This window comes from Pelodiscus sinensis, chromosome 4 (assembly GCF_049634645.1).
Source record: "Pelodiscus sinensis isolate JC-2024 chromosome 4, ASM4963464v1, whole genome shotgun sequence".
Lineage (NCBI taxonomy): Eukaryota > Metazoa > Chordata > Testudines > Trionychidae > Pelodiscus > Pelodiscus sinensis.
In genome coordinates this window covers 79,228,520-79,246,693 of record NC_134714.1, presented here as the reverse complement: position 1 = coordinate 79,246,693, position 18,174 = coordinate 79,228,520, and the positions used below count along the sequence as shown (strand labels likewise).

Sequence of the window (18,174 nt, the reverse complement as noted above, 5' to 3'; positions counted from 1 at the left end):
GTATGTAATGCAAACTGCTTTTCCAAAAGAGAGCATCCAGACTGCCTGGCCGCTCTCTTTTGAAAAAGCATCTTGCTTTTTCGAAAGTACTGGTTATAGTCTAGGTGCTCTTTTTCAAAAGAGGCTTGCAGTCTAGATGTAGCCTAGGAGGATGGAATGAGGTGTAACCCTGGGTGGAATGGGATGGAGAAACAGAAGAAAGGGAAGAACGGGTGGCAAGACCACAAGTGCAAGGGGTGAGGAGGGGCCCACCAGTTGCTGTGGCCGCTCAACCCAGAAAATCTTGATCTCCCTCTGCATTTAAGAAAAAAAGGCTGTCAAACCTACATAATAAAAATCATTGATTTTTTTTTAGCTGAGTTGTTAAAAAATTTTATGAACTTGTGATTCAATGGGCAACTCTATTTCATCTGAGGCTATACCCCCACTATATATTTAATGAGTTGTGTGGTGCCAGAGAGAGCCTCTTTTTGGGGAGATATAAAACCAAGATCGTGTTCCTTCATATGGATGGATTAAAGGTGCTGCAATTCTTTTTATAAAGAATGGGAATGTTACTCTAGCTAATTCTTGGTTAAATCACAAATCTGGTAATATTTTTATCGACCTACATAAAAACAAAACAAATCAATGAAAATAAAACCGGTACTTCAGACTGAAGGAGTTCTTTTTTTTCATTTCCTGTCCTTAATAATGTTAAATAGTGATAGAAATGTAGCCGTGTTAGTCTGGGGTAGCTGAAGCAAAATGCAGGACAATGTAGCACTTTAAAGATTAACAAGATGGTTTATTAGATGATGAGCTTTCGTGGGCCAGACCCACTTCCTCAGATCAAATAGTGGAAGAAAATAGTCACAACCATATATACCAAAGGATACAATTTAAAAAAACATGAACACATATAAAAAGGACAAATCACATTTCAGAACAGGAGGGGGATGCGGGGGGGGGGGGGAAGGAAGGAAGGTAAGTGTCTGTGAATTGATATTAGAGGTGGGGAGAGTGGGATGTTTGTGAGTTAATGGTATTAGAGGTGATAATTGGGGAAGCTATCTTGGTAATGGGTAAGATAGTTTGAGTGTTTGTTCATTCCTTCTCGGAGAGTGTCGAATTTTAACATGAATGACAGTTCAGAGGATTCCCTTTCAAGTGCAGATGTAAAAGGTCTTTGTAGCAGAATGCAGGTGGTTAAGTCATTGAGAGAGTGTCCTTTCTGGTTAAAATGGCAAGAAACTGTTTTTTCTTTGTGATCTTGTCTGATATCTGTTTTGTGGGCATTAATCCTTTGGCGAAGTGTCCGAGATGTTTGTCCAATGTACATAGCAGATGGACACTTTCGGCACATGATATCATAAATTATATTTCTGGATGCGCAGGAATATGTGTTCTTGATCTTATAACTCACTTGGTTAGGTCCAATAATGGTATCAGCAGAATGAATATGTGGACAAAGCTGGCAACGGGGTTTGTTGCAAGGGAAGGTACCAGGGTTGGTATTAGTGTGTTAATACTAATACTAATGGTATTAATAATGTTAGGTACAGATGCTGTCAAAGTAATATTGCTAAATTTTATTCCAAATGCATCTTAATTTCAGTAGTGGATTAGGAGATTTGCACAGACCCAGAGTGAAAATGTTCTTGTGTCCATCATTTTATTTACTTAATTTTATTGTTATTACCCCCCTTTTCACACAGGTCACCAGGAGAGCAGGAACAGCCCATGAAATTTGTTGATAAGAATTATCCTAAAAATATGGGACGTCAATGAAAAAAAGAAGTGAAATCAACTTTGGCAAAGAAGAGAATTGTCCGGTGTATGATTGACCACAGGTAAACTGAAAGTTGTCTTCTACATTCACTTTGAATATATACTGACATAGTTAGATCTCATATCTCCATTACAAATATCACTGTGTTTACTCAAGTTCTTGATCACTGTAGCTATATTTTTTTTTTAGTTTCAAGTAGTGAAAAATGATTGTGTTGCTGATTATTTATTTCCGTAATGAGTATCAAATTGACCCTTCACAATTTTTTGGGCATTTCACTGGGAGCTGACAGAACAAGAGGTTGACATGCTTAGGATTCATCTGCATGAATCTTGCAAATTCACTCAGTTTTACTGACAGCATTCTGTGTTCTCTATCTGGGTGCCAGTTGTATCATTAACATAAAACAAAGTGCTCTGGAAAGTTGTCTTTTTTTGAGAGTAAGGATTTGGCAGCTCAGTACTGCAGTGAAATGAAGATGTTCTCTGTTAGCATGACATAGAGGATACTGCATTCTAATCAAGAAGGGGAAGTAATTCAAAGTCATGTGTAGTGTTTTCAAATCATATGATTTCTTCTAAGATCAGTGATAATGTCAGAAACGTGCCCGGGTAGATGCTGTGCCAAGAAAAGAGTAATACACACATCCCCATAGAACAGGGAAAACTACAAACTAGAATTTCTAAACTTTGTTTAGTATTAGATCTGCAGTAACCAGCATTACACATAACCAATGAGACTGGATTTCACTTCAGTCTTAACCTGGATGGTTCATTCGGTAAATATGATTAATATTCAGCAACATTCAGTAAAACCTAAACATAAAAACCTAGAAGATTCAGGTGGTAGCCGAGTTAGTCTGTACAGGGTAAACATAAAAAAGCAGACCATTTATTGTCTTTTTAAGTTTATAAAAACCTAGGTTTTGGGTAGGGTCTGGGACATGGTATAAAAACAAACATGATTATTTTGGGACAAACAGCTTTTTCTGAGTTAGCATAGCATCAAGAATAATGGAATCATGGTCGATGATCTAAATGTTATGGTAATACAAATAAGTGAAAACAATGTAGTAGACGTTTCATCCTTTGACAAAAGAAACCTTTTAAGACAGTACAACTAAGGCTTCACTGTCTTACGGCTTGTATAATCACTTACCCTGCACATGCTATCCACAGGTGTAACACCAGCTCATAATAGGAGTCATTTCTATTTACTTTGCACAGATGTGAATGACTATTCAAACTTTAAGGCAGGGAGGGATCAGGCAGAATGATTGTTTACTTGCAATAGAGTGAACCCCAGTGGAGTGTGCGTGTGTGTATGCACGCGCACATGTGTACTAAGCAATATGAAGGAGGCTGAGATAGTGAGCCCAGAATCCACTCCCTTCACTAAAGGATTCCAAAAATGGAACACACATTAAACAAATTAATGGAGAAATATTTTAAAGTAATTACTGGAAAGTGAGGAATCACTATAAATCAAGACAGAGTCCTAATGGCAGCAGTCTGGTAAAGGCATTGCGGGGTGGGGGGAGAGACAGTGAGAAACAACAAACAACCCTGTTTGGAATCAATTTTATGTACCAATGGTTTCTTAAATAATGTTCTGCCATCCACATAGACACACATCTCACATAATTATGTAACAATGAAGCTGAGAGCAAAAGAAGATAAGTTGTTTAGCTCATGTAGCATATAATACTGTTAAATGTTTATACATTCTGTCTGTATTCAGTGGGATATTTTGGCAACAATGAGTCTCACCTATTCTGGACTGTTATAAGAGACTTTGGAAACATCAATTAATGTTTTAGCACAATAAAATCAAATATTTCATTCCAGGGGGTAGGGATGAAGCTGAATAAATATTAGCTTTATATCAGATGGCTTGGAATGTAGGTATGGTAAACAAATCCCTAAGAATGATGACAGTTTCAAGATAATTCCCAAAGCTAAAGACATGAGAAGAATGAGGGGGTTAATGGAGAGGTAACTGATTTTTGTGTGTGGATCTTTCCATCCTTGTGGAGAAAAACAACAACATTTTTTTCCCTTGAGAAAAAGGAGCAACATAGTTTATCCTTCAGCTACTAAGAAGATTTGAGGAGGCATAGTAATAATTGAAATACTAGGTGGCAACAGTTTATGCTTGTAATATTTAAGATAGAGTGAAATAATGAAGCCAAATGAAGTGCCCCACATCCCAATTCACTCTTAGCAGGTTCTACTGTAACTATAAAGAAAACTGGGTTTTGCAACAAATTTCATGTAAAGAAATGCAACTATGAACGGATTTTCACATCCGGCATTTAGTCAGAGCTACTTCAGCAATAGCTGTATATTATAACAATATATTGTTATAACCATGTTCCTTCATAACAGCAACGTGCGTGTGCACGCGCGCGTACACACACACACACACACACACACACGAGTATTATTTTCCTTATGTGGGTTATGCTAAGGGAAATAAATATTTTAAAACTTCTTTTCTAGAGAATTTTCATATCTTCTGAAAAGCAAAGAAAATTAATTCTAAGTTCCCCTGAAAAATGAAACAACAAAACACTTTCTTTTAAGAGTTGGCATGTGACTTGGGAAGATTTCCTCCATCACATGAGTGTTTCGGAGAGCCCTTAGGCTGAGTTATATCAGTCTGTTCCATCATCTCAGAAGATAAAGAAGTGTGCTAGAGGCATTTTGCTCTGAGGGGTCATATTTAGCATTGACTCACAAAGCCTGGGAAAACAGCCTTTCTCCAGGGAAGAAAGAGCTAGAACTCCAAATATTCTTTGGGGAAAAAGAATACCTCCTTTCAGCAACATATCAATACATTTAATTCTCAATATATTTCAGGTTATGCCTGAAAAACTAATTGTTTTGTACTCTGCCCAAGTCCTGAATGTGTTACCAGGTCACCTTTTTCTTTACTTAGGCAAAACTGTAATGAACTTCTTTGAGAATTTTGACTGAATAAGGATCTGAGATCAGGCTTTGACTGTGAGTGGGTGCAACTCATCACTGTGGTATTTCCTGCTGACTTCCCTGTTGATTCACACTTTATACCAGTGTCCTCTCTTCTGGTGATGTCTTGCCACTATCACTTCTGCTCTAGAAACCCATGTCACTCCTCGAATGACCTTGTTTTCTTCATGACATAGCTCTCCTGCTGTGCCACACTCCATATTTCCCCTTCTGAGGGGACAGTATCACATTCCTACAATCCAACAACTTCCTCAGTGAACAGTAGAGGTTGGGGGACCCTGGGCTCACCCACTGCTCTGGGCCCTGGCCCAAAGACCCTTTGATGGCTGATACTTTCTGCATCCCCTCTGATTTCTCTGTAGATGTTCCTGGACCACTTCTCTGCAGTCCCAGTACCCTCTTAGTCGTAGCCTCAGAGCATCAGGCAGCAGACCCCTGCAGTCTCCCAGGAGCTGCCTTCAGCTCGTTGGGTCCCTGCTGCAGCACTGCTATGTCCAGGATTCTTCGTCAGCCTTTTGCTTGCAGCCAGTGTTTCTCCCTCCTCAAGTGCCAGGGAGTGACTACAGCTGCTTTGAACTGCAGTTCTTATATGGGTCTGTCCTGATCTGATTGGCTGCTCCTGCAAGGCTTTCTGTGATTGGCTGTCTGCTGTGCATCCTCCTTAGGGGTCTATTAATCCCACTGTGAAGTAGGCACCCATCACTATGAGTGTTGCATTGTAAGACAAGCAGAAGTTATGCCATCAGTTTCCAGTAAGCCACAGAAGCTAATTGTTAGTTCAGACTAAATATTCTCTATTTATTGGCATTGTAAACTGGCTAATTTATTCCAACAATCCACAATGCAACATTGAAAAAAATAGTTACAGATACTCTCTAAGGGTATGTCTACACTACAATGATAATTCGAATTAACTTAGTTCGAATTAGTTAATTCGAACTAAGCTAATCCGTACTAACGCATCTAGAACTAAAAAATAGTTCGAATTAGCGTTTTGCTAATTCGAACTAGCATGTCCACATTAAGTGGACCCTGAACCGGGCTTAAGGATGGCCGGAAGCAGTGCCGGCAGGGCATCAGAGGAGGACTTAGAGCGTGGAGATGCTGTCTCAGGCTAGCCGAGGGCTGCGCTTAAAGGGTCCCGACCCCCACCCCGGACAGACAGTTCTCAGGGGTGCCCCGCTTGCAAAGCAGTCCTGGCTTGGAGTGCCTGGACTACCCACACTGGGCACATCACAGCACTCGGCCATCAGCCCGGCTGCACTTGCCGCAGGCTGCCATCTGGGGAGAGGGAGCAATTGGGGGGCTGCAGGAGAGCTTCCACCCCCAGTGGTGGAGGTAGGGGAGATCCAGTGGATGACGATAGGGAGGATAATGGTGGGGCAAAGTTTCCAACTAGCGCTGGTTGTATGCAGTGAACTGCAGTGGCTGGTGAGTGCGGGCAGGCACCAGGCAGCTGTTGGGCAGCAATGGCAACACATAACCACCTTTACATGCTTCCCTTTCTGTTGTCCTCCTCCTCCTTTGATCTTCATCCACCTGCTGCTCCTTCACACCCATACACCCTTGGTGGAACGCATCCCACTCCTAAGCATTGTGTGGAGAACCAGCCACTAATCAGACAACTCAGCTCATGAACACCATGGCTGGTAGGTGCCTTCTTTCCCCTCTTGCCTCCCACCAGACCAGTACCCCCAGGAAAGTCCAAGACCCTCTGGCCCAGAGCACTGATCAGGAGGAGCCAAGCCTTGCATATACCAAAGCCTCACACAGTACTGGTATTGGAGAGCTTCTCTACCCCTCAGCAAAGCTCTAAAGTGTCCGGGGGAAAGCAGTTTTCAGTGCCTGAACCCTGCATGCTCCACAGCTCTCCCTCTAGGCAGGGGATTATTACCCTCTTCATCCACCCCCACCTGCCCTGCATCCTGTCCCCAGGACAAAGAGGTGCTCCATTCTCTGGGCATCCTCTGCTCAGTTACCTCTCTGGCTGAGTTTCCTGAAGCCCGTGCAGTCAGGTTCCTTTGGCCCTGGTACACCAGGCATCTTTAGAGCTTAACCCCTTCCTGCCTGCACTGTAGTTGGTGGAAAAGAGGCAGCTGAATGATGTTGGTGGCCAACAGCAATGTGGAGTTATTAGCTGCTTTTCAACACTGTGCAGAGAGGAGGGGACAAACTGCTTTTAGCCACAGAGGAGGGTTGGCTGGGGACAAGAGATGAGCCCTGTGAGAACACAGAGCAGATCATCCCTTCCCCCCTCCCTCTTCCTTCTCTGTAGCTGGATGCAGCTTCATCCCTTTCCTCCTGTACAATGTCAAAAGGCTGTTCGCGGCTACACTGTGGTGTGAATCCGGGCAGAAATATGTATGCAGGCATGTGACCTTTCATGCGCCGCCCCCATGCGTGTTGTCTACATGGTGCCAGGTACTAGGAGAGGCAGGTCTGTCCCAGTGGCACAGCCATGCATGAAGGTGGAGAGGAATGTGTCATCTCTCCCCATTTATGTGAGGGGCTTAGGTGTGCGGGTGTTATATCTCCCCATGAGGGAGGCCCTAAAGCCTTAAAGATAAGACTGTAAATCAAAATAATCTAACCCTGAAATATTTCCTTTTAATGTAGGCCTGCCTAGTCAACTTAACATTAATCTGAACATTTACACCACCTAGCTCTGACTGATTGCCTTTGAACTGTCTTAAATACAGGTAATTTTATCAGGTGTCCCATATTCAGAGTAGGGAAATATGGGCACCCTAGTTTGTAATGAATGTTGACAGCACTTGAGCTTTTTATATTTTGGTTTGTTACAGATTTCTTTTTTAAAAAAATCTGAACTCTTATTTCTCAGATTGTCACTGAGAAAAGTGAAATAGTCTGATGGTGCTTCAGATGTCTTTCAGTTTGTGAGGGGGTTCGCACTCACCACCGTATCCCCCTGCCGTCTGTCTTCCGGAATTGGCTCCCTTGGCAGGTGGGGTGCCTTCTCTGGGGTGGTGTCTCCCCTCTTTACTCCCGGCTGCGGCGTCCTCTTCGCCACACTGCCCTCCGGCAGTGCCCAAGTCTGTCTCTGAGCCCCCCTTCCGGGGGTTGATGTTCCTCCAGCGGGCCTTCTTTCAAGCCCTGCAGTCTGGGGATTTGCGGGCCAGAGCTCCCCTAGCCCTGCCTGGCCTCCCCAGCCCTGCCCTAGCTCCAGCGAGCCTCCTCCTCCCTCAGCAGCCAGGTTCTCACTGCTTCCCTCCACAGCAGCAGCCCATTCTCTATTATAGCGCCCAGCTGGGCCCTAATGGGCTAGTACAGCCTCAGCTGGGCTAAACTCCCCGGCCCTGGTTCAGGCCGGGGTCTGCCCTTAAAGGGCCAGTGCAGGGCGAGCGCCCTGTCACACACCCTCCCCCTTAAGTATCTCTCCCGGGGGGGGGGGGGAAGGGGAGGGAAGTACCCTAACGCCCCAATGTACGCCTTAGCTGGGCCCGGAGGGTGTCCCTCTCTTCCCGCAGATTCTCCACTCGCAGGAGCAGCCTACTCCCCTCTTCCAGGGTCTGGACTCCCACTGTGGTCCTCTCGACCACAGCTGGAGTCTGGGTTCCCACCGAGGCCCTGCCTATTCCGAGGCGGGTTCCCCATTTTGCGCTAGGCCTTCGGGCCTCAGCCTTCCCCTTCTTAAAGGCTCTTATCTCCCCCACTCCCTCCTGGGGAGTCGCCTTACGCTGACTCTCTTTCTGGGCCATCCGCCCCCCTCCCTGGGGGCAGTGCCTTTTTATGTGGCCTGCAGCGTGGCAGTAGAAGCACCGTTTGTGCCTCCCCTGGGTCCTGGCCCCCCGCCAGGCCCTTTGTGGCTTAGCCCCTCCTCTCGGGCTAGCCGGTGCCCTGTAGGTCTCCCTGGCGCACTCCCTCTTCAGGTGCCCAGGTTCCCCACAGGCCCAACACCTTCGTAACCCCCCTGTTGCCTTCACAGGGGGGACTCCCCCACCATCCGTCCTATCTGGGTGGGACCTCCTTTCCCTAACCCAGTAGCAGCACTCCCTCCTCCTGTGGCCCCGATGTCCACAGGAGAAACAAGTTGCAAGTCCAGGCCCGGGCTCCCAGCCCTTGGCGCCTGTGTGTCCCTGGAGTCTGGGTGCCCACCCTTGCAGCGGCCCGACCGGCCTCTTCTGCTGCTCGGCAGGCTGGGCCACCCACGGCCTCCAATAAATGTCCATCTCGTTCGGTAACGTCCCGGGTCCAAACCAGCCCCCTTGGTCGCAGGGCAGCAGGCCCAATGGCCCGAGTTCACCAAAGTAGCCCCCTTGTATCAGGGGGGGACCGCACGTGCCCACATTCTCCACCATCTGTGAGGGGGTTCGCACTCACCACCGTATCCCCCTGCCGTCTGTCTTCCGGAATTGGCTCCCTTGGCAGGTGGGGTGCCTTCTCTGGGGTGGTGTCTCCCCTCTTTACTCCCGGCTGCGGCGTCCTCTTCGCCACACTGCCCTCCGGCAGTGCCCAAGTCTGTCTCTGAGCCCCCCTTCCGGGGGTTGATGTTCCTCCAGCGGGCCTTCTTTCAAGCCCTGCAGTCTGGGGATTTGCGGGCCAGAGCTCCCCTAGCCCTGCCTGGCCTCCCCAGCCCTGCCCTAGCTCCAGCGAGCCTCCTCCTCCCTCAGCAGCCAGGTTCTCACTGCTTCCCTCCACAGCAGCAGCCCATTCTCTATTATAGCGCCCAGCTGGGCCCTAATGGGCTAGTACAGCCTCAGCTGGGCTAAACTCCCCGGCCCTGGTTCAGGCCGGGGTCTGCCCTTAAAGGGCCAGTGCAGGGCGAGCGCCCTGTCACACAGTTATATAAGGATTGTTAGATCAAAAGTTTATATAAAGTAAACATCTAAAGTAATCTTTTTGTTGACAGACTAGCCAACAGAAATCTAATAGACTTCTTTGTTCTGAGTGTTTGTTTTTTGCTAGTTAATTAGTTAGCTAGCCAGTCACATGAGTCAGCATATTGGAGGAAAAATCATGGACTAACTAAGCCAAGCAATAACAATTTTTACTTGTGTAACATTTGAAAGTAAATATTATTAATTAAACTATATAAATACATGAAAGGTCCTCTGGATTCTTCCAACTATTCTTTCCCCTCTCATTCCAGATTCTGATGTTCTGTCTTCTTAACTTGTTACTCTTCAGTCTGTCTTGGTATTTGCCAACCCATAGTGGGATGTTGCTGGATATTTGGGGGTTTGTGTTGGAAAAGGCAGCCTTAGTATGTGTGGATGAAATTCCAGTGAATTTGACATCATTGGCCCATGTTATTTCATACAGTACATTGTTCAGTGGTAGGTTTCAGATGTCAGCACCCGCCCCCTCTTTTTCCCCAGCTATCTCCATGTAATTTGCTCTCTGTCATCCCAGCCCCGGTGGAGGGTGGGAGAGAGTCCTGCCTCCCGGAGTTTCAGGCACCAACAGTTGTGGCCCACAGACAAACTCCTCACTTCACCAATACCAGCATCTACTCCTCTCCTCTCCTCTCCTCTAGTCCTCTCCTGGTTACAGGGAAGCTACTGCAGCTGTGGGAAAAGTGCCCCTTCTCCATCCAGGCAGCTCTGTGTGCTACAGCCCTGAGCCACTGAGCAGGGCTCATTAAGTATCTGTGTGGCCGTGCTACTGCATAGTTTTATAGTGAACCTTGGTCACCACAGTAGATGCTACTTGATACAACTAGCATCTCTCAAAATGTCTAAGGGTATGTCTACACTACAAAGTTAATTCAAACTAACAGCCATTAGTTTGAATTAACTTTAATAGCGGCTACACATGCAAACCGCTAGTTCGAATTTAATTCGAACTAGCGGAGGGCTTAATTTGAACTAGGTAAACCTCATTCTACAAGGACTAACACCTAGTTTGAATTAAGTAGTTCGAATTAAGGGCTGTGTAGCCACTTAATTCGAACTAGTTGGAGGCTGGCCCTTCCCAGGTTGACTTGGTGGCCACTCTGGGCCAAACCAGGGAAACTTTTCTGCCCCCCTCCCAGCCCTGGAGCCCTTCAAGGGGTACAGTCTAGTTACGGTGCCCGTGCCAGTTTTAAGCCTGCCAGCACCCAGCCAGCAGACCCTGCACCTGGCACGGCATGAGCCAGCCACCCACTGCCACCCAGCCCTCCGCCTCTTCCCAGGACCAGGCTGGCGGCTCCCAGGAGCCTGCCCGGGGCCGTAAAAGGAAGGCACCCGCCTGGTCTAGTGCGGAGATCGTGGACCTCATCGAGGTTTGGGGGGAGGCCTCCAACGTCCATGACCTCCACACTAGGCACAGGTATGCAGCTGTCTAGGGCAGGATAGCTGCCAGCCTGGCCACCGAAGGCCACATGCGAACCCAGGAGCAGGTTTGAATGAAAATCAAGTTGGTCCAGTGAGATCCCCGACCCTGAGCCCTGAGCTTAGAACATAAGAACTTAAGAATAGCCGTACTGGGTCAGACCAAAGGTCCATCTAGCCCAGTAGTCTGTCTACCAACAGCGGACACCACCAGGTACCCCAGAGGGGATGGACCGAAGACAATGACCAAGCGATTTGTCTCGTGCTATCCATCTCCAGCCTTCCACAAACAGAGGCCAGGGACACCGTTCCTACCCCCTGGCTAATAGCACTCCATGAACCCAACCTCCATGAATTTATCTAACTTCTATTTAAACTCTGTTATAGTTCTAGCCTTCACCGCCTCCTATGACAAGGAGTTCCACAGGTTGACTATGTGCTGTGTGAAGAAGAACTTTCGCTTATTAGTTTTAAACCTGCTGTCCATTCATTTCATTTGGTGTCCTCTAGTCCTTCTATTATGGAAACTAATGAATAACTTTTCTTTATTCACCCTCTCCACACCATTCATGATTTTAAAGACCTCTATCATAGCCCCCCCTCAGTATCCTCTTTTCTAAGCTGAAAAGTCCCAGTCTCTTTAGCCTCTCTTCATATGGGACCTGTTCCAAACCCCTAATCATTGTAGTTGCCCTTTTCTGAACCCTTTCCAAGGCCAAAATATATTTTTAGAGGTGAGGAGACCACATCTGTACACAGTACTGAATATATGGCGTACTATAGTTTTATACTTCCCCTCCTCCTTCTTCCCCTGGCTTCCCCCTTCCAGCTCCCTCCTTCCAGGTTTCCACCACCCCTCTCTCCTCCCCTCTCCCACCTCCTTTTCCCAGTCTCCCCAGAGGTTAATCCCCCCTCCCCCGTTTTGATAAATAAAGAGAGTTTCTATTTTTGAACACACGTGTCCTTTATTTTTTACATCAGGAAGGGGGGCTAGAGAGGGGTAAGTGGAAGGAGGTGAGGGAGAAATGGGGCACGAGCCCCCGATGGGGAGGACTGGGGTGGCTCTGCAGGCTCCTTGGCGTGGAAGCTCTCCTGCAGGGCCTCCTGGATCCTGACAGCCCCCCAAGTGACCACCCGGATGACAGCCTGGGGCAAGTGCAGCCGGGCTGATGGCCGAGTGCTGTGATGTGCCGAGTGTGGGCACTCAGGACACTCTGAGTCAGGACTGCTTTGCTGTCCCTCATTGGGTTAGACAAGCAAGCGGGGAACCTTGAGAACTGTCTTTCTGGGGTGGGGGTTAGGTCCCTTTAAGCACAGCCCTCAGCTAGCCTGAGGCAGCAGCCCCACGCTCTAAGTCCTAACCTGATGCCCTGCTGGCACTGGTTCCGGCCAGCCGTAACTTTGGTTCAGGGTCCACTCAATGTGGACACACTATTTTGAATTAGCAAAACACTAATGCGAATTAGTTATAAGTCTAGATGCACTAATTCGAATTAGCTTAGTTTGAATTAACTAATTCGAATTGTTAGTTCGAATTAGTGCTGTCGTGTAGACATACCCTAAGATATTTCTATCCACTAGTGATTGTTATTAACAGGTGAAAATTATTTTTTAAAAATTGATATTGGAGTAGGATCTGGGATCACCACCTGGGTTCCAGAGTTTTAGATGATGTACAAACATATATGAATACACAGTCCTTGCACCCAAAGAGATTACTACTCAGAACTGTTGTCACTGTACAGGAGATAAGAAAATTTAAAATATTACAAACAGAAAACATAATTAATACCATCCATTTTTGTTTCTGGGTGACCAAACTCTATTTCATCTAGATTACACACATGGAAAAGTAGTCGCTGAAAAACAGTTGTGTGGCTCATTTTAAACAGGTGCCACTTCAAGTTTCAACAATATACCACACAACTTCCATAGCCCGTGTAGGCCCACTGACAGGGGAGACGTGGGCAAAAGGGGCAGTTACCCTGAGGCCTGGTGATTCAAATGGGTCCCGGGCTTCCAGCTGTTGCCACTGCTACTGCTGGTACCCCGTGCAGCTCTGAAGGCTTGCAGGAAGCATGATGCACTGTGGGTGGCACCCTCTAGTCCCACCCCTTCTGTCTGAGGCCCACCTATTTAGGAACATGGAGCTGGCCCACACATACACCCCTGGTCAAAAGCCCTCAGAGGCTGCCAATTTACCTGAGTCTGTGTAACACATTTTACAACAAAGCTATTTTATAGATATTTTGGAGTATTGTTCATTTGGATGCTCTTTCATTGTGACTACTTTTCATATGTGTCTGCCTACAAGTTGCCTCTGTTACCCTGGCTACATCTAGACGACAAGCCTCTTTCGAACAAGAGCGTCTAGACTGCAACCACTTCTTTCAAAGGAGCCACTTTTTCGAAGGAGAGCACCCAGGCAGTGTGGAGACTCTCTTTCGAAAAAGCCCTGTTTGCATTCAAGAATGCCTTTTTTGGAAACAGCACTTTCGAAAAAAGGCATTCTTCCTCGTAAAATGAGGTTTACTGCGACCGAAAAAACTGCCGCGTTCTTTTGATTTAATTTTGAAAGAACGCAGCAGCAGGCTAGACGCAGGTGAAGTTTTTTCGAAAAAAGGCTGCTTTTTTTTTTAAAAACTCTGTAGTCTAGACACACCCCCAGAGTGCAACTGCATAGACCTTAGAGAGAGAGGGAAATTCTGGCTCCTATGTTTTATAATCCTCTAAAAATTACTGAAAATAGATGATCTGTCCACAATAATCTCACTATTTCAAGGCCCACTGTCTTGGACTTTCCCAGGGAAATAAAGAGCCAATGTGTTCAGCAGAGTGAAGAGAATCTCCTCTTCTCCACATTTCTCCACATTTCTAACTTTGCAGGGTAATCATGGATTTTTTTTAGAAACTATTGGGTACATATAGAGCCTACAGGATATATACCTCATTGATAAAGGATTACTGATTTCAAAAGGAGGACCTCTGTTAGCTATAACATTAGGGAAATCCACAGTGAGGGGCAAGATTATGAAAAATGTTCTAGCATGTTATTTTACAATGCAATGGTTTGAGGCTGTTCAGAAGGTTAGAAGTACACACTGTAAAGACAGATTACTGAGCAGAGTGCAGTTGAGGGGTTTAAAGTTACATGATAAATGTAATTTTACATGATAAAGTACCACATATGATCTGTGTTGTTGTAAGGCAGGGGAAGGCCTTTTTGGAAAATTACTTTAACTGGCTCAATTGCTATATTTGATTTAATAGATTTGGTTTAGAAGTGTTTTTTTGTTTTTTTTTTTCCAGTTTTGTAGCTATTACTAATGGAGCAATACATTTAAATTATCTAGTGCATATTGTATTTCTGTGCACTGAAGTTAGGCTTGAGGAATTTCTTTGTAAAGAAAATTAAAAACAAACCAATAAATACAAGATACGCCATTCTCATTTAATATTGGAAGTCTGTGATGAATTGTACAAAGCAGCCTTCTGAGCAAGACTGACATATGGCTGGTAATATCCTGTGGGGAAATGTACAGTGTAGCCAGGTAATAATATCCCTACCTGGGAAGTAAAGGTCACACACAATAGCAAATGCCAAGAAATAATCATGGATTTTTTTAGAGCCTACTGGGTCAGTAAGATCTTGGCAGATGTATGTATTTCTGTAGCTTTGCAAGAGTGTGGGACAGGGAATATAAGGAATTGAAGGCAAAGTGCAAACAAGTGTTTTGCAGGCCTGAGCTAATACAGTTTGCTCTTCCAGGAAGATGTTTTGGCTTAACAAGTTCAGTTTTATCATTAGTTTTCTTTGTAATTATAGAATAATTGGCCTGACTTGCAGAGGTGCTCATCAGTGACAAATACAGCTATTGTCAACAAGAGCTAGAGATGCTTAGTACCTTTGAAAATCAGTTCTTATTTCCTCCAAAATAGTATGTGACATATCTTTTAAACTGACCATATATTTAAAATTGTTTTGCAACACTGAAGTGCCCAAGGGAAAAGTATGGATACAGAACCTTTTCCCATTAGGTCACTCTTTTGCCTCCAGCAAAATAGTAATAAAAGTAAATGGCACTGACTGTTGTTCAGTGACTTTTGTTAAAGGGTCAGTGGGGCTCGCTCCAGTTTTGGCTGGGTGGATGTTCACATCACAGAAATAACCATTATATATAATAGGCCCTAGCTTGGCCCTTGCTGGTAGTCTCAGCAGAGAGCCAGAATGGATAGTGAGGCAATATCTTCTTCCCAGTGCTTACACATATTTGTTGAGTCATATTGGCAGGAGGTGGCAGGCGGGAAATTAACAGTGCCTTTGGCTATGCTATGCTTGGATAAATATAGAGTTTCAGTGACCAAGGCTGTCAATCCAGCACCTGTCATGAACATTATTAATAGCTCAGCTATCCTAATTGCTTTTGTAAGCATATTAATTGACATATACACCATTACTTATATACAAAAATATGTGAATGCTTCTGTTTGTGTATGCAAAACATAGCATTACTATCAGAGAACTATTATCTTTTGCCTTCAGTTTTGATGACCAAATGCTTTTTTAGTCTGAAAGTTCAGTTTCTGTTAAGCATTCATCTAAATCTAACGAATATCTTTACATCCTCCCTTACAGAAATCTATTCTAAAGTCTTTCTGCCTTGACTTTAAGCAGAATATCTTTGCTCTCAAAAACCTAACCTACCATGGAATGTTTGTGTGGGTTTTTTTTTTTTTTTTGGGTGGGGGTGAGATTGGCAGAGGGGAGGAAAGAGGATGGGAGGACGTGACTGGATAACATAGCTCTAAAACAACAACCTTTCCTATCCACTTCCATCCAGACTGTCTTCATGTCACATTCAGAATGCTTCTGCTAAGATCATTTCTTTAGCTTGTGTGTTAAGCAACACCCCCCTTTTATTTTAGTCTCTACATTTGCTAAGGTACTTATCTTAACTTTCAAGGCCCTTCATGGTCTATTGCCAACCTACTTATCATATCTCATTCATTAACTCCTCTTCACCATTGGAAGAATTTACCAAGGGCTGTGGTGGATTCTTCATCACTGACAATTTTTAAATCAAAGTTGGACATTTTTAAAGTTATGCTCTAGTAATTATTTTGTGGGATTTCTATGGCCTCTGTTATAAAGGAGGTTAATCTAGATGATCACACTAGTGCCTTTTGGCTTTGAAATTTATAAATCTGTTACTGGGTCATGATGCCTTCCCACCCACATGTTAAATTTTCAAACAAGCAATTTTGTGATTTCTGCTATCCTGCTTCTCATGCCTTATGAACATTTGGAAAGCTACCTCATTATCCTCTTTAAAACTCTTTCTTACTGTGATGTCTTAAAAAAACAAACCTTGAAATTGATTACGTCGCTTGTGTGCAGAGAACCCTGACTATTATTATGTTTTGGTAGTCCCCTGCCTGGCAGTATCCATTGGTACTCTCTTGTCTTATAATTAGATTGTAAGGTCGTGGGGCAAGGATAGTTTATTCATTCTATTTGTACAGGGCCTACCACAATAGGAACCTGAGCCATCACTAGCACCCCTACCAATTTCAGTAATACAAGTAAAAGATGTAACAGTAGTCACGGATGTCAGTGGCAGACATTTTGTATTTGTTATTTTCCAATAGGGTGTGAAGACTCCCTGTGTTTTGGGGATAGAATTAAATTCAGATTATCTTTACTTAGAGGAAATTGTCTCCAATGTCAATCAGAAAAAGAAAATCCAGGCTGTCAATTAAAGCTCCCTGACATTCCAAAGGTATCTTCTAATTCAGATAGACAAAGTATCTGTCAGACTAAACCATATCTAAAATGCTGAGGAGAGGTGAAATATCTGTTGGTTTATACCATAAGTTATATCTCAATCTCTCAATATAGGAATCAAAATTTCTTGGAATTTCGATAGATATGATCTCATTTGGACCATCTTAAAGAATTGGGGTGGGCAAAAGGGCCTCCACTGGCCGGATCCATCCCACCAAGTGGGTTGATCCATCCCACAGAGGCCCTGCTATTCCCCCGCCCCAGGCCAATCAGTGCCTGGGGGCAGGGAGGGAAGCATGCAATTCCCCTCCCGCCCTGCCTCTGCCCCGCATGGAATGTGCAGCGCTTAGAAGTGCCATGTGCTCCTGGCAGGGTGGGAGGAGACTTCATGTGTGGAAGGGAGCATGTGAAGTCTTCTCCTACCCTGCAAGGGGCTGGGCACTTAAAGTCAACCGCCAGCTGCTGCTCAGCTGCCAGTTGACTCTAAGTGTGGCATTCCCTTGCAGAGTGGGGGCAGGGAGTGAGAGACTTCCCATTCTCCTCCCGTCCCCAGGCTCTGATTGACCTGGGGGCACGGGAGAAGTGCACAAAGTCTCCTCCCACTGTCAGTGGCATAGGTGCCTAGAGAGAACTGTCAGCTGTTCAGAATATCTGGCAGTTCTCTCTTCAGGGCAGTGGGGGAAAAGACTTTATGTGCTTCCCCATCCCCAAACCAATCAGAGTCTGTGGGTGTGGAATCATGGAAGTGCCTGAGGCCTCGCCCCTTCTGGGGTGGCCTGAGGCCACTTCAAAACTTTCTGAAGTGGCCCCTGATCAAAAATTGTTGCCCACTCCTATTATAGAATAAGTAGTAACAAGGGCTTTCGGGGCCTTTTCTAACTCTCCTGAAGTCAGTGGAAATCTTTCTGTAAAAGTATATCTGATTTGCTTTCAGTTATTTCTCTATTTTAAAGTTTTGTATAGTATCAATACCCAACTAAAGCTCTTAGGTTTAATCTGTGCATCTCCACATTACTTGTGCTTGTGAAGCACTGATAGTGTCATTGGCAATTTCATCCCACTACATAAATAGAATGTTATATTTTACTTATTATGTTAATCTAAATTGTTTCTCCTGTTTTTGACCAATGGAAGGGAGTTTCTTCTAACTCACTGTCTGTAAGACTCCTTGTTAACAATATTTGATTGCTATTGTACAATTCTATGATTCTTTGAAGCACATTCATGGGTGTTAAGCATTCTCAGTATTTCTCAGGCTTGGACCATAAGATACCTGTGCTTACAGGTGTGCTAAAACAGATAACAGTCACAGCTGATCCTGTGGTGTTTATTTGGTGTGCTGTCAGTCCTATC

The 18,174-nt window shown here is 44.9% G+C and overlaps 1 protein-coding gene across 2 annotated transcripts in view; it reads left to right on the top strand.

The window, feature by feature from the left end:
* Window positions 1-18,174, top strand: part of LRRC4C (leucine rich repeat containing 4C) — a 773,256-nt gene that overhangs the window by 375,265 nt on the left and 379,817 nt on the right. For both annotated transcript variants that reach the window (XM_075927512.1, XM_075927513.1), the window contains one exon: window positions 1,698-1,832. The gene's annotated coding sequence lies outside the window, so the exon portion shown is untranslated. The remainder of the gene's footprint in view (window positions 1-1,697; window positions 1,833-18,174) is intronic.